Here is a 15093-nt window from a genome sequence, read left to right as displayed (position 1 = left end):
CTTAAAAATTACTTAGAATTACTTTATACAATAAACTTTTTTTAAATGATTAATTTCCATAGGTTCCAGCTTTCTTAAACAATCCTATAAAACATTTTGACTTAATTTCATACAAAACATTATTAGCAAAAGCTGAAAAAGACCTTAAAAATCATAGAATATATTTAGTTTAACCACATTTTATTCTATTTAGGAAAACTTTATACATAAATGTAAACAAGAATATAACAACAAATAAAACTTTACTTTATTATTTAAAATTATTTCACTTTCATTAAACCTTGTTGTGTCATTTATTTTATCATAAAAAAGTAATGAATCTTCAAACACAGTTTTTTTTTGTGATATACAAAACCAAAAGAAACTTTCGTCCTGACTGGGCAAGAGGTGGTTCAGCTGGCACCAAATATTCAATTTTAAAATCAGGTTGGGTGGAGCACGATGCGTTTATTGAATGACTGAAAGAACTTTATACCCGAAACTGAGAAAGTTGGTGGTATTCATATCTTAGTATTAGGTAGGCATACAACTAAAATAACTTTGTAAGCGGTATTGCTGGGCAAAAAGCACAATATAAACTTGATTTGTCTACCAGAGCATTCTTTACATATTCTATAACCATTGGACAGAGGTGTCTGTTGTCATATCAAACAAGCTTGGAAAGAAATTTTTACAAAGTATTACAAAGACTCAAAATGTAAGAATTTAGATAAACAAAATTTTTGACCGTTCGTCAAACTGCTGTACGAGAGTGGTAAATGTTTTACACGCTTCCATGCAATCGCTGGTTTCCAGTACACTGGCTTATTTCCACTTAATAAAAACAACATAAACATAATCATAACGCATTAGCAATTGCACAAACGTTTAATCCACCTTCATCAATTTTAGCAGCCTCCGCATTTCAGAAATTTCAGCGCAGATAAAGAATTTTTGATTTTAGACTTTAGGCATGGTAGTTCTATAAATATTGCATATTGAAAACCTATTATAAAAAAAAAAAAAATAGAACAGAGTAAAATATTAATGAAAAACAGTTGTGGAAAACTGAAAATTGAATTATATACCATAACATCTTTTTAAAAATGAATAAACAACATTTATTAACATACGCACTCCACTAATAGACTTAAAACTTGATGGCAGTTTATCATAACAATAAAGTGCAGTAATGCTTCTCTGAAATCTGAAATCTTGCTTCTCTGAAATTTTTACTTGTTGAAGAAATGTTTTATGTAATATTTATTAACTTATTAAAAATACATGTACACAAACTAATTTAAATATTTTGAAAAAGATTTATCTGGTTTTATTTAGCATAAAATGTTGAATAAAAACAGATGAACTTACATTTGGCAACTTTTTGCACTGTAATATCAGAACTTGCTTCTTTAGTGTGCAAATAATTGTGATATGTTGTACTTATCGTTCTAAAATTAATATTAAAAAACAATACAAAAGAGTGCACACTCCATTCATTTATATAGACTTACATTGAAGTATTTAGTTAGGAATATTAAAAATACATGACCTAAAATTAAAAAAACAACCTGATTCTTGAAGTTTAGAATTTGAAGACTCTGAATCACTTTATGAGTGCATCTTATACATCTTTAGTTTTTTGGTCAAGATTTAGGTTTGTGAATATTTATAATTGCCATTCTTTATAAGGTGAAATAAATTTTATAAAATATTATGTATACAAAGTTATTTGTACTAGAAGTTCTTCTTGTATAAATAATGTAGAGCAATTGCTAGCTTGTGTAAAAATAATCTAGATAGAAAAAGCTTTATACATTCATTAAAAAATTTATTTATGAAGCGTTTCTAAACAAAACTTACTTTGTTTTAGGTTATGATCATTTTATTGTAACTATAATTGCATCTTTGTTACTCATAATTGAGAATGGCAGTTTAACTCTTTCAGTATATTTAAAAATAATTGTGTGTGTGTGTGTTTATATATATATATATATATATATATATATATATATATATATATATATATATATATATATATATATATATATATATATATATATATATATATATATAAATATATAGAAGCAAGAATCTGAGTTTTGTTTATTTTGTTTCTTATCTGTCAAATTTTAAACGTTAAAAATTATTGCTTTTTAAATGCCTGTTGTTAAAAATTAGTAAATGTAAACAAAGTTAAAACTTTTCATAAAGTTTTGAATAGAAAAGTAAAACGACAGACGTTTTTGAACCATTTTTATGAATTAAAATTTTCAATAAACATAGGCTCATTAAAAAATTTTTATAAGTGTTTCATAATTATTAAAACTTGTTTTTGAATAATCTTTAATTTATTGGGAATTTTGACTTGCATTTTTAACTTTTATTCCACACTTCGGCTTCAGCTTTGCCCTTTTTACAAATGGCGGATTATTGTCATAAACAAAAAAAAACTGCATCATTTTTTGTCCAATAAAATCTCGCAAGTTAGACACCTAGTTATCTTTGTTCCTAATTTTATCCTGTAATAATTCCTAATTTTATCCTAGTTATATCTTTGATTGCACCTCTTTTTGGTGCATGATAAAGATCGCTAACCAAAAAATTAAAAGGCCTGTTTTTTTACGGTTTATATATAAAAGCTTGTGTTCTTTTTATGGTTAAGAGTCGTGTTTGCACTATAAATAATTTATTCCTGTTTTATTAGACTGGTTAAATAATAGTTTGATTTTCTATGAGTAATTGTTTTGCGTATTGCTGAATTTTTTGCTAACTGATTGCCTGCTTCAGTTTGTTCCAATAACATAGAATACTGAAATAGGCTTTCAGATAGCTATATCAACACATACCAACATGCTATTAAATACATAATTTACAATTTGCAACTTTTAATCGTTTGGCTGCTGGTACTTGTTTTTTATTATTGTTTTGCTGAGGTTGCTCAGATTTATGTTGTTTTTATTAAGTGGAAATAGGCCAGTGTACTGGAAACCAGCGATTGCATGCTAGCGCATAAAACATTTACCACTCTCGTACAGCAGTTTGAAGAACGTTAGAAAATTTTGTTTATCTAAATTCTTACATTTTGAGTTTTTGAAATACTTTGTAGGAATTTCTATTCAAGCTTGTTTAATATGACAACAGACACCTCTGTCCAATGGTTGTAGAATATATGAAGAATGCTCTGGTCAACAAACCAAGATTATATTGTGTTTTTTGCACAGCAATACCGCTTCCAAAGTTATGTGAGTTATATGCCTATCTAATACTAAAATATGAAAATCACCAATTTTCTCAGTTTCGGGCATAAATACTTCTTTCAGTCATTCAATAAACAATCGTGCTCCAACCAGCCTGATTTTAAAATTGAATATTTGGTGCCAGCTGGACCATCTCTTGCCCAGTCAGAACGAAAGTTTCTTTTGGCTTTGTATATCACATATGATGGTGCAAAATGTCTATCAGCGTTGCAGCAATTGTTTACAGTATAATGAATTTTTTCATTGTTGCCAGTAAGTTTAAATGCACGTCTTTGTCTTTTCGACACGCTACGTTTGCTTTGCTTTGATCACTCGAAAAACCTGTTTCATCGCAATTCCAAATTTGCGACCCAGAAGTTATACCAGTCTGTTGATATTACTTGGCGACGCACTCAAAATAACGATTAATTATTTCTGGCGTACAAGAAGCGGCTCTTTTAGATGGTAAGTTATCCGCTTTTTTTGTTGAAATTTCTTTTGACGATCTTTTCATAAAGGCATAAAATCAGTCTTTACCAAGCTTGCCAATTTTGAATAATATTCGCGATTAAGGTAGCCACATACAAATTCTAGGATTTCATTTCGGGTCAACCACAACCCCAGTCACCAAGTACTTAGAACGCATGCACCATCAATCTTTCTGTTTCATTTGAGAATACCATTGATGTACCTGAGCCATGGAAGCCTTTGTTGTTGTTCTTTTTGCGATCTTTGAGCGTTGAGACTGGAACACCATGTTTGAATGCTGCTTTTCTCAGTGATGTTTTATTTTCTTTCATATCAGTTAATGCGGCTAGTATATCGTCTTCCTTGTATGCTTTTGTTATTTTTAGTTGACATGTTAAAGTGAGTGAGTTAAATTGAACTGAGTGAGTGATAATTATATTGAGAAATAATATAATAATTAGTTTTTAATGAGTAAGAGATGATTATATTAGCAAATAACATTACAGTTCATTTTTATTAAACCGGAATTAACACTAAGTTGATTAGATAAAAATAGGCCCTTAGTCACTTGCGAAAAACTAAACTAAGTAATTAATCGAGTGTGCGGTTTTATCAGAAAAAAGAGTTTTTTTTACTTTTTTTATTTAGCTTTTTGTTTTGTTGCTTAAAAATTATGCAGTTTTGGTTCAAGCGGTATTTTGTTCGCAACGATAAAAAATATATAAAAAGTTTTGACTCCCTGTTGAAGTTGCATCAAAAAAAAGGAAAAAATGGAGTTGAATGGCATATAATTTTATCAATTCGAATAGAGGAGATAGTTCTGTATTTGAATCTATTTTTATTTTTTTCATAGCCATATCCGTTTAGTTATTATTTGATAATTTTGATCAGTGTGCAGAATGATATGGTGTGCGGTTTGACCCGGTTTTACTCTACCAACTATAATTCAGCTGATAACTTAAAATTAAAAAAAAAATCATCTCTTAACAACTATCATTGAATGAATTATTGTTACTTTCACTATCCGAAGAATCGGACCCTAAATAATCTTCATCGTCACATAGAATTATATTTCCAACCAATTTACTCGTTTTCTTAATTGACAATTCTCTGTATGAGTTGATGACAGGATCTGATGTTACCAAAAGCATTTTGAGCAAATCTATATTTGTAGAAATGCGTGAGTTTTTTCTTATATGATGCTCGCGGAATTGACAAAAGTCTATATTGCGGACATCTTGAGACTCTTCCGATAGATGTCTGATTGGAAGAAGACATGTTTTTATAACTTCTGTGCTATGTACAAGTATTTTGTGCACAATAACAGGCAAATAGTACCACGGGTTTAGATTAAGATAAAGAGTTTTTGTTTCAGTAAAAAGTTTTTCAAATCATGATAATTAATATCATAGCCTGATGAAAGTGTTCTAAATAAAATACTGAAATTTTAAATAAAATTGACGTCTAAACCCGTAATCTTACCACTTAACTTTGGCTTCATAAAAAACCTACGAGCTGTGTTCCCATCATTTGTATTCCCAAAGCCAGGATTTGGTTTGTCCACAACAAGGCCCATATTGTTTTTAAATTTTTGTTTAATATCTTCTGAACGTATTTGGAAACTAGATTTATCTTCATCGCTTCTAGCTTGCTACTTTTTTATATCTAAATGATAGCTAATGTATAACATACACTCAAAAAAAAACAACGAATCCACGCATGCAAAGTAGACAGATCAAAACTATAATATTCTTTTTTAACAGCTAAGACTTTTAATTTACCGTTTTTATTTATTTATCATTTATCATTTTGGGAGTTCCACTACATGTATAACATTTTTGTTGGGAACTTGTGTGAGTCATTGTAAATTTTTCCATCTATTATTGAGAGTATCAGGTTGTGCTTAATTGCAATTTGAGATACGCTGAATCTTATGATTGTTTGAATAAGATGAGATACTTCTTTAAAACTTGGTTAGTTGCTGTTGTAGTAAATACATTTGTTTCTTTTGAAAAAACAAACTTGGTTTGGGAAAAAATTTATTTTAAATAAATAAAAACTTTAATTTAATTTAAATAATTTAATTTAATTTAATAAAAACTTTGGGAAAAAATAAAATTAGTTAGCAAAAAAGTGTAGATGAAGTTTGCGGATAATGCGAAATAATATTTTGGTCGTTACTCAGTCTCAACGGAACAAATAAAAAAACAAACAGAAACTCATCAGTAGCATTAATGTTTGTAAACCTCTAATTTTGTGCTGTTACCAGAGGTCCCATCACATCCCTATTTTCTAATTACTGTGAATGGTGTAGTAAAAGTATAATTTTCACACAGGGCTTTATTCTCGGCACGTGTTTCTTTAATAGAAGTATGTTCATTTATGGATAAAATAACTTTTTTGAATTGCGTATATTATAATAAGGTGGAAAATACTATATGCCCTGTCTTTAAAGACCACTTTCGCATCTGTTTATAAGAATGATAAAAACTTGTATATTTAGAGTCAATGTAATAATTTAATGCCTCGTCACTACTCAACTGTCTGCCACCACAAATAAAGTCTTTTGATTTTATTTTTTCTGATGATTCTAAACTTTTTCTGATTAAAGTAGCTTGTATTTCTGTTCCAAAACATACGACATGCTACTTCAGCAGCTGTGGTTAACTCAGCTGGTTTTGAAGGACGAGTCTTTAAAGTTTTTTTTGGGGTGTTTTCGAAATCCTCCAGTTGATGAAAAGGGGCACCGTTGATATATACTTATTTTAAATTCAATATCTGCTCCCTCTAACCAACTTTTGTTTTTATTTAAAAAACGGTCCACCATTATATGTGCTGGAGACCATTGTGTTGCGAACTTTGATGCCAAGCATGAAATTTTTAACTGCAAAGACCTGTCTGAAAATCTTTGTAAAATAAAATCCAATGAATAGTGCTTCAAAACAAGTTTGTAATAAATTACAAATTTGTTTTGAAGCATTATTTTAGCACAATATAATTTTTCTCGGGAAAGAATATAAAGGACACCTTCGGTACCGAAACGGAAGTTATTGGGGTACATAGAATTTTTAGTAGAAGGCTTCAAAAAATGTTTAAACTATGCTTTTCAAAAGTTTTACTAATGCCATTAACCTACTTGCACTAAACAACAACAACAAAAAAAAGGAAAAAGTATGATTTAAAACATTCAGTGTCGGCCAGCTGTGTTTTATTGATAGCTTACAGTTGCAAAGTGTACCCGTTAGCATATTTTGAAACCCTATACGGGCTCAGAAGAGGCAGTGATATACGCAATCTGATTGGTTGAATTTGAAAGAAAGGCATTTGCGCGTTTGTTAAAATGTAAACAAATGTCACAAAGCGTACCATAACTTTAGCCATTTTTTAAAATTTTAATTAAACATCTGTAACTTTTAAACAGTTAAGTAACGTTTTAGTATTTTTGTTTTATTTATAAATGCAATGTTTCTTGCTTAAATTTTGATCTGATGTTTGAAGCAAATGCTCTATAGGTGAAAAAGAATAAAAACTACATTTTGGTAAAACACAATCAAAAACTGTCTGAAACAGAATGTTGTCTGGACGAAGATAAAAATGATAGCAAACAACTAATTTTTTCTTCTGTTTTAAAGACAAACGCTCAGATAAAATTAAGCGAAAAGTTTTTGGCTCAAATAACAGCATTCTGGTTTTTTTACTGGGTGGTCAAAGTTACCCCGTAGGTTTATACTCTTTTGGGGTAACTTTGGCCATGTAAATAATATTCATTTTAAAGTAGTCTGATTGTTATTTATTATAACTATAATATTTTTTTGAAGCATGTTATCCAAATAATTTATTTTGAAAAACAGTTTTTAGCATGAATGTATTTTAGGATTATAAAAAAAGTATATTTTCTTGTTAAACTATTTCTTGTTGTTATTGCTAAATCATAATTTTATTAACTTTGTAACAAAATTAAAATATATAGACTCTAATTTTCAAATTTAATTGCAATTTAATAAAATTATATAATAGCTTAATAAATTACTACATTGCAGTTTGCTTGTGTTGTTTATATTTACTTTTGTTTAAAGCATAATGCCTCATAAATATAACAAGCATAGTGTTGGAAAATGTGCATACAACACTTGTTCTTATATCATTCTTTTGAAAGAGTGTATGGCTGCAATTAATGAAGGTATTTTTATTCGTCAAGCCTCAAAAAGGTTTAGTATACCCAGAAGTACTATGCATAATAAAATGAAGTCAAAGCATAAAAAATGCATTGGTGCACCAACCATATTTGCTTATGATGAGGAGCAGTTATTTTCATCTAGAATCGATATTAATGCAATATTATGCATCAAATATTAAAAGAAAACGTGCAGCTATAAACAAAGAACAATTAAAAATTTATTTTGACAATATTGGACTTGAGCTTGAAGGATTTCCACTTTGTAATATTTGGAATTAACAACAATTTGGATGAAACAAATTTGCGTGATGACCCTGAAAATAAAAAAGTTGTTATGAAACGTGGAAGTAAGTACCCTGAGAGAATAATGTATAGCAGTAACAGTAAGCAGTACAGCTTCTTTCTCTGTAATGTTTTGTGGAAATGGTGTTGGAGAAATTCTTTTGCCTAGATTCATATGCCTTCTGCCCAATTCAACCCATGTGCTTCAACCTCTTGATGTTGCATTCTTTGCACCATTAAAAAAAGCATAGAGAAGTATACTTCTGGATAGGAAACTGACTTCTCGTGAATCAGTCTCTATTGAATTTATGATAGATTACTGAAGAGATGCCTAAATTTTTTTTTAAAAAAAATAAAGTTTATGTTACAATTTGTTTGTTTATTCTAAAACTTTTATTATTCTTAAAGTTCTTTAGTACTCTCTTATTTTTTGCTTTTTCTGACATTTAATAAAAAAATAATAAAAAGAAATCAAATTATTTTAGCTAATATGTTTCTTTAATACTGTTTATATTTATTTTTATTTTCCCTTTTTTAATTTCTTGACATATTTTAGGTACCCCTTTTTGAAATAAATGCTAAATAACCATGAGCGAGACTAGGTTTTTTCAAACCGAGACGAGACTGAGACGAGAAGTTAGTACTTCTCATGAGACCGAAACGAGACGAGAAACTTAACAATTTTTGAAAACAAATTTATTAAAATCCAAGTAAAAAAAAAAATGTAAACATGGTTTTGACAAATAGACACAAATGACATTTGTCAAATGTAAACAACTTTTTCAAATATCAATTCAGAATTTTTTTGCCAAATTTTTCCAACTAGGCAATGTTTTCTCTGATTAAGATGATTTGTTCTACTTTTTCTGGTTGTAAGTTGTGTCTGGATGATCGGACGACATTTCCACCTGAGCTGAAAACTCTAAAGTTGAATTCCACTGGTAAACTAATGAAATTAAGTCGAAAGTGCACCATTTTATACAAAAAGTTTTTGTATTTAAAATCTAATTAAAAATATTTAAAATCTAATTAAAATTTTTTAATTAGATTTTAAAAAAAATCTAATTAAAAAATTTAATTTAAAATCTAATTAAAAATTTGATTTGTTTTTGTCAAAAACAAATTAAATTTTTAATTAGATTTATTAAAATCACGGAGTCAAAATATTAATTAATTAAAAAAACAAATTATTAAGCATTTTGTAAATATTATAATTTTTAATTTGGAAAATAATATAATATTTAAGTCTCGTTCTACTTCTCGCGAGAATTTTCTATTTCTCGTTTCTCACGAGAAGTCCCATTTCTCACGAGAAACGAGAACGAGGCGAGATCTCGCTCATGGTTAATGTTAAATGTAAGTTTAAATTACATTAATAACACTTAATTTATATCCGGTGCTAAAGAAACAATTTACTATGACAAAGTTGCCGGATAACAATGACCTCCTCATTATTTCCATAAAATCTTGGATTTGGTGAACACAATGAATACACCATTTTACTAATTAAATGACATTAGCAATGCACAACTTTGAGCATCAAAATATTTCTAGACAAATGTTCCTTTTTTTCAAAAAGTTATCTTTTTTATCAAAATTGGTACAAAGTTACCCCGGTTTACGGTATTGAATGCTTGCAAAAAAAAAATAATCATATAAAAATATCAAAAAATAATGACCGAAAATTACGATTTTTCTATCAAATTTTGTACATTAAAGTACTAATACTTTTACAAAATTTTACAAAAATAAAACATCCGTGCTTTTCAAAATATTTTCTTGAAAAACAAAGGTTTTCAAAAAGCAGTTTGTTTTTCTAACGGTTTTGTTAACTCTGATAATTTATTAAAAAATCATGAGTTTTTTAATTTATTTACTTTTTATATATACAAGTCGTCACATTTCACAATTGCAATTGCGTAACAGTACATTCCAACAACAACACTATTTGGTTACTAAATTTTCTATTGCCATCAGAGGTCCTAAATTATGGAACACTTTATTAAACAACCAGCTGAAAAATTGTTCTTAATTTTTTCTATTCAAACATAAACTTCTTAACAATGTCAAAGATTCTTTTTTTTCGTCTTTTTTTTTTATTTTTTATTTTTTCTTCTTTTTTAATAACTATCTTTATAGCTGGTCTTTAATTTAAATTTTCCTTAAATTCTATTAACTTATTTTTAATTTTTAGGTGTAATTATTATTACTATTTTTTTTTAATCTTTTTTTTTACGATTTCCTTTTGATTATAGATTAGTTACTGATCTTAACGTACTTGTAAAATTTGTATCTATTTTTTATATGGTAAAAAGTAATTTTATGTTTACATTTTAATGATTGGACACGTTTGCTGATGAAAGCACGTCGGGGCGTAGTGATAAGGCAAATATTGTTTTTTAGCCCCGATCATGTAAATTTTATTTATATAAAACGGCATTGTATTCTTTTTTTAATGACGGAATAAAATAAACATAAAAATACAATTAGAATATATTAAAAGCGCTATTGCAAAATATACTTTCGAAATCACACACAATTAATATAAATAATTATACAAGATGTATTTCATTGTAAATCAATGTGCTGAAATAAAAAATGTTACGGAAATAATTCAATGTTTTAAATTTAAAAATACTGATTTTCTAGGTAACTCTACCGGTAGCGATTATATTAAAGAAATTGTTAACTTGAAAATAGGTGCTGATTGAACTGCGAACTAGTTCCCAGTTTGCAGTTCAATCAGCACTGATAGTATGTTTATTTTGAACTTTAATCATTGAATTTTTATTGATCAAACATTTGCATGTTTGTCAATTTATTGTTGCGTAACTTAATATTTTGGAAAAACGTGCAAACTAACAATGTAAATAAAGTTGGTTTTTTCAAAATACTAATTAGTTGTATTAAATTTGGATGGTTTTACCCATTTTTTTGTCTTGTAATCATAATTACAAGACAAAAAAATCCAATAAAATTTAAAAAAGTTACCGACCTTTTAAATTTGATGTAATGTTTGAAGTTGGTGCCAAAAATATACTTTTTTGTTTATTTCAGGAACATAAAGTTTGCTTCAGGAAACGAGATAAGGCTTAAGTTTTCATACATTGTAATTTTTTATTTATAAAATACAAAAATACTTTTACGAAAAAATACAACGATACGTTTAAAGCCCACTTATATAAAATCCGTTAGTTTTATGCGCGTTTTTCAAGAAAAAAAGAAAAATTATTACTCGCACCAAAATTTAACAATATATCAAAAAAAAAAAAAAAAGATTTCTTTTTTAATAAAATTTCATATCATTAAACTCAGAAAAAGATTTTTTGTAACTTGATCAAAAAATATTCGCAAAAAACTTATTAAATAACTATATAATAAGAGCAAAATAATAAAAATTCGATAACTCATTATATCCTCTATTTCATTCTACTTTTACTTTGTTTTATTTATTTACTATGAATAATAGAGTGTACCAAATTAAAAAAGAAAAAGACTCCTCTTAAGCTTTTCCCATTCTCTTAGGTCCAAATAGACTAAATATAACAAAATAAAATGGTTTGTTTGCGTAAAAGTGGTATCTGTAAAACTTCATTTTTAAAAAACAAAAAAACAATCTTTAAGACCAATGACCAAGGATTTTACGAACTCTCTTAAATTATATATTATCAGTTAAAAAAATGAAAAAGTTTTGAGTTTTTTTTCTAAAAAAATGGCGGCCAGCATGAAGTTTTATTTTACTTTGTCTGATCTGTAACCTAAAACAAAATCTTGGATCAGTCTGATGTTTTTTCAGAGCAGTCATTAACACATTCAATCAGCTTCAAAAATTTTAAAAATATATCAAGCACCTGACTAACATCTCCCGTAATCTACTTTTCCACCTTTTTAACTGGAATCACAGCTAACTTAAACAGGATTTAGCTCTGGGAACTTACCAGTTTAGTAAGCTTTGTTGACCTGCCAATAACCGTTAGCTTCGGTTTTTTCTGTTCAAGAACATCACATTTGATCGACTTCTCCAAGATTGTCTTCTTTACCTCTTCGTAAACATCATTGTCGGCTATGACCAGAACTGTTAACTGTTCTGTTAAACACCAAGCACGACCCTGTATGCTGACAAGAAATGTCTGTCCAGGTTTTGGGAAGTTGTTCCTTGTTTCAAACAATGATTGAAAGATAGAGAATTGCAACTAATGTAAAGATTTAGATATGTGTAACTGCAACAAATTTTGCCGGCAGAGAAACGAGGGCAAGGGTATGTTGAGGATATTTTTGAGGATGGTAACGGTAATAAAAGTTACTCTAGTGTTAAAAGCAGTGGTACCACAGCATATGGCAAAGATCTCATCTACAATGTTGTAATACCCTCTGGGGGTATTACAACATTGTCTGGTTCAAGGGAGTGAACCAGACAAGTAATACTTGTCTGGTTCACTCCCTTGAAGCTTTCAGTTTGAACTAATCAAAAGAAGAGGTCATTTGTCTCGTCAATATTATGAGACGTAAAACTAATAGAAATCCTTTTATCATTAATGGTAATATTCAGATTTCACTCCATCTCTTTGATCTTTTTGCTGTCAAAGAGAAAAAAAGGTCTCTTTCCTTTCAAGGTTTCCATTATATTTCGTCGTACCTGGTCTCCTAAAAATTAAATTAATTGAAGGGCTTATTATGAAACAATGGCAAGCCACAAAAACAAATATTTGAGAAAAATAACTTTTAAGTTTTATTTAAATCTATAAAATCAGTGCTTACAGTAAAGTGATTTTATAATTATAGTTCCAATTTTAAGAATTACGCCTTAATATCTTTTTGGCTATTGCGTATATTATTTATGATTATAAAAATGATAATAATTTATTTTTGAAAAAAGTGTGGCTTGTCATTTTTTCACAATAAGCCCTTCAATTTTATTATCTATATAGTTTAATCTTTATTTATCCTAGTTTTTATTATCTATATAGTTTAATCTTTATTTATCCTAGTTTTTTATTCTGTTACTTATTCTTTCCTAGATCTTCAATTTTTTTAAATCTTTTATGGACAGAGCTTTTAAAGCACATCGAAGATTCACTCCTGCTTTATTTCAGATCAGGTTGTATCCTAAAAATCTAAAAATCTATGAAAGCATAGATTTATAGATTGTCGGGATACTGCAAAAGTACAATTTATTTGATACTCAGTACTGATACCTGTCATTATTTAATTAATAAATAGCTATGATATCTAATCTAGTTTAGTTTAGAGTCAGAAGCTATAGTCAACTTCAAGTTTGTTTAAAATCAGTTTGTAACTCTCCTGAACAAAATCAAGTAGCCGCCACGGCTGCTTGATTTTGTTCAGGAGAGTTGGTTTTGAGCCAGATTTCTAACCACTACGCCACGTAGTGGTTAGAAATCTGGCTCAAAACCAAGATATCCAAGGTTTAATGCCAGCTCTACCCAGACAAGCGAATTTGGTATGGAAAAAGGCGTAAAAACCCTAGTTAAATACTCTTTCAAGGTACTCTGTGATAAGACCAAGGACCCATATTAAATATAAAGTTATATCGCATACATTAGTTTCTTTCTTTATTTAACCATTCATTAAATCCTTGTATAATTTACTAAATTTTATTTTAATTTTTGATTATATGTAAAATGCATGTCTGGTTGTCATGCATGTAAAATGACAACAAAAATGTATATAGTAGATATCGTAATAAAATTTACCATTTTAGTTGATCTTTTAACATTTTTTTATTTCTTTAAGCATATTTAGGCTCAAACTTTTTGAAAAATAAGCATATGATAAACACATTGTGAGAGCCTCACTCCAAATAAGCAATTACAACTAATAATATTCAACTTATTGATCCGATATTATTCAATACAATATTGTTGAACTTAGAGGTTCACACTAATAATATTATTCAACTTAGAGGCTCACACTAATAATATTATTCAACTTAGAGATTCACACAAATAATATTCTTTAACTTAGGGATTCACACTATTAATATTACTCAACTTAGAAACTAATAATATTATTCAACCTAGGGATATTTGCACTGATAATATTATTCAATTTAGGATCATCAATAGGTTCATCAGGCGGAAACCAGATAAATAAAAATTAAGAAGAAACTTTTTTATGAATGTGAATTTTGACTTAGGGGAAAGGCGCCTATGATGGCATAGCGCTGATGATGGCATACCGGTCATATTTCCATTAAAATTGGTTTTGGTAAAAAAATGATTAGACCTACATGACTATACTGACTTTACATTAGTTTTAGTGAAAAAATGTCCCTTTATAATCAACAAAAATCGATTTTGGGATGTGCTGTTGTAGTTTTATTTCCTTCATATATTTAAGATTGTGATTTTACTATTAACTGTGCAGAAATAAAATTTTCATGCATTTTATATTCAAGTTTTGTGCATTTAGTGGAATAATTACTTTAATTTTATCTTTTGAACAAAGCAGACACAGCTTGTTTTAATGAAAATGATGACTTTTACCCATGATGGCATACTGACGAGTTGGGGGTGTTGAAATATTGACGAGTTGGGAAAACCTTTTTTTTTTATAAGAAAAACTTATTTTTAAGTAAAGTTAAAAGAAAGCGATGCTCCAACATTTTTTTTTTGGTCCAAAAATACGTAAAACGCAATATATCCTATGCGCATGCGCAAAATTTTACAATGCTGGTGTGTAGCATGAAATGGTAAATTAGGATGGTTTCATGTAATTTCTGGCTTTTCTGAAGGAAGACTCTAAGGTTAAATGAAATCATTAAGTTACCCTCGATCCTAACTAGCCCCATCCTCCCCTATGCCATCATAGGAGCAGTGGTTGCCTATGATGGCATACTTGTGCTTTTTTTTTACCATAAGAATTACTTATAAAAAAAATAAAACTGATGAAAACTCCCAGGGTAATTATTGATCTAGATGTAACAAG

At 28.5% G+C, this 15093-nt stretch overlaps 1 long non-coding RNA gene across 1 annotated transcript; it reads right to left on the bottom strand.

Annotated features, from left to right (window-relative positions):
• Positions 1-274: 274 nt before the first annotated feature.
• Positions 275-1770, bottom strand: LOC136085039 (uncharacterized). Its single transcript, XR_010641023.1, has 3 exons — positions 1551-1770; positions 1351-1430; positions 275-985 (listed from the first exon to the last, which is right to left on the bottom strand). It is a non-coding gene; the product is annotated as an uncharacterized LOC136085039 (long non-coding RNA).
• Between the last annotated feature and the right edge of the window lie 13323 nt (positions 1771-15093).

The sequence above is a fragment of the Hydra vulgaris genome, chromosome 09, assembly GCF_038396675.1.
Source record: "Hydra vulgaris chromosome 09, alternate assembly HydraT2T_AEP".
Lineage (NCBI taxonomy): Eukaryota > Metazoa > Cnidaria > Hydrozoa > Anthoathecata > Hydridae > Hydra > Hydra vulgaris.
Note: the sequence above shows the minus strand (reverse complement) of the source record. Positions and strands in the feature narration are given on the sequence as shown.